This window comes from Amblyomma maculatum, chromosome 8 (genome assembly GCF_055883805.1).
Source record: "Amblyomma maculatum isolate TAMU_Amacu chromosome 8, ASM5588380v1, whole genome shotgun sequence".
NCBI classification, from domain to species: Eukaryota; Metazoa; Arthropoda; class Arachnida; order Ixodida; family Ixodidae; genus Amblyomma; species Amblyomma maculatum.
In genome coordinates this window covers 116896421-116898388 of record NC_139351.1, presented here as the reverse complement: position 1 = coordinate 116898388, position 1968 = coordinate 116896421, and the positions used below count along the sequence as shown (strand labels likewise).

Genomic DNA, 1968 nt, shown 5'->3' with positions numbered 1-1968 from the left:
TACATGTATGAGGATTTTCTTGTCTTGTTACAATCATTGTGACTTGCAATATATGTGACGCACTTAGCTGAGCAGCTTTCTCCTTGTAACTGCTATAGTGTTCACCAATGAGCAAAACTTGCACTCACGCACAGTGTAATTGAAGTAAGTAATTGTGCATTACCATGCACCCAAGCGCATCCGTATGTCTACAAAGCAAAGCTATACAATTTTCACAGAAACTTTGGCATACTTTTCCTGGTTAGCTCAGCTGGCAGAGCTACTGCTTCGGTGAAGCGGTGGTCCCGGGTTCGAACCCCGGACCAGGATGAATTTTTCTTTCGCAATGAAGTTTGTGTGCAAGCTGTTTAGCTTCGCTTTGTAGCCGTTGTGCTCACATGGGTACAGAGTAACCATTAATTCCCTCATAAAAATGCGCTCCACTATGGTTGATACGCAAGCATTTGCATAAACGTTTTGTAGTCGAACACAAAATATATTCGATGTTTCACACGTATGTCGCAGTTTAATACCTGCGAGAAAAAGTGCATTTAGTTTCCGCAACTCGTCTACAAGTGATGATAACTACAAAAGCTTCTAGTCTTTTAATGTCTTATTTTTTTATACCTGAATCGCACAATTTCTGCACTTCTCAAGGTATGCGATTTACTGTCAGTGTTCTTGCATGCAGTATGTTTTTGTAGGAACGTGTTGTGCGCGCGTACAGGAAACGGTAGACTGAAAGTGTTTTGAGTCTTCTCTGTTTCCTGTGTGTATCTTCTGTTTGCGCAACTAATTCCTACAATAACATGCACCGACTCCTCCAGCAAGAAGTTCTTAACGTACACACTATGCTTCACAGCCACTTATCCCAATAGGAATACTTGTGTGCAATGCTCTGGCGAAAATAATAGAATGTGAGTGCTGCATGCATGTGATTACGAAAATTACTTCAGTGGGCAATTTTAGTTTCCCACAAGTTCCCACAACAATACTTTTTATTTATGCATATGCGCGCGCACACACATTTGCTCTCTATCTCTCTCCCCCACACACACACACAGGGCCCGGGGAAGGGTGATAGGAGAGTCGACGCGAGCAACGGCGTAGATGGGTGCACGAAGAGTCTTTTCACTTGTTGGACAGGTGGTGGTGGTGGTAGTAGAAACAATTTATTGCCATTGGAACAAATAGTGGGGACGAAGCCAGACGGCACTTTCGACTTGAGGACACTGCGCAGTGGCTATGCAAAAAAATATCCGATGAAGTGGTAGGTATACCGGTGAGTGCACTCAGTGAAATGGCAGCTCAATATAATTATAATAGGTCAATTTAATTTATAATGATCTGGTTAGGCGCAGGTGTTCACCACTCCATGGTGTCCACCCATAACTAGAATGAACCTCCCTTTCCCCAAAGCCTAATTTAAAGATAAATTATGTTGCCCCGCCTAGGTGGCGCAGTGGGCAAGATGCCTGACTACTGTGCCGCAGCACCCTGGTTCGAACCAGACAGCTGGTGGCTGCGTTTCGGTGGAGACAAACCGGAGAGACTACATTGTGCTCTGGGATTCCAGTGGACATTAAGATCCCTATGTGGTCGAAATTACTCCCTAGCCATCCATTATGCCACCTCTTTCGCTCTTGAAGCTTTCACTCTCAACTTCCACCCTTCCCTTATGGTGTGGTTCAGATAATAATAATAATAATAATAATAATAATAATAATAATAATAATAATAATAATAATAATAATAATAATAATAATAATAATAATAATAATAATAATAAATTGATTCACAGGAAAGAAAAAAACTGATTGATTTATAGGAAGGGAAAGGCGCGGTAACTATCCCACTTGTTTTCTGTGGATACCGCAACTGGCGCTGTAAGGGAAGGGAGGAAGGTGGGAGTGAAAGTGGAAATAGAGAAAGAGGAGCCGTAGTGGAGGGCTACGGAGTGATTTCGACCACCTGGGGATCTTTCACTCC

General features: G+C 42.6%; 1 non-coding gene across 1 annotated transcript; it reads left to right on the top strand.

Annotated features, from left to right (window-relative positions):
• The first annotated feature begins 235 nt into the window (after positions 1-235).
• On the top strand, positions 236-309 carry TRNAT-GGU (transfer RNA threonine (anticodon GGU)). Its single transcript has one exon. It is a non-coding gene; the product is annotated as a tRNA-Thr (tRNA).
• The last annotated feature ends 1659 nt before the right edge of the window (positions 310-1968 follow it).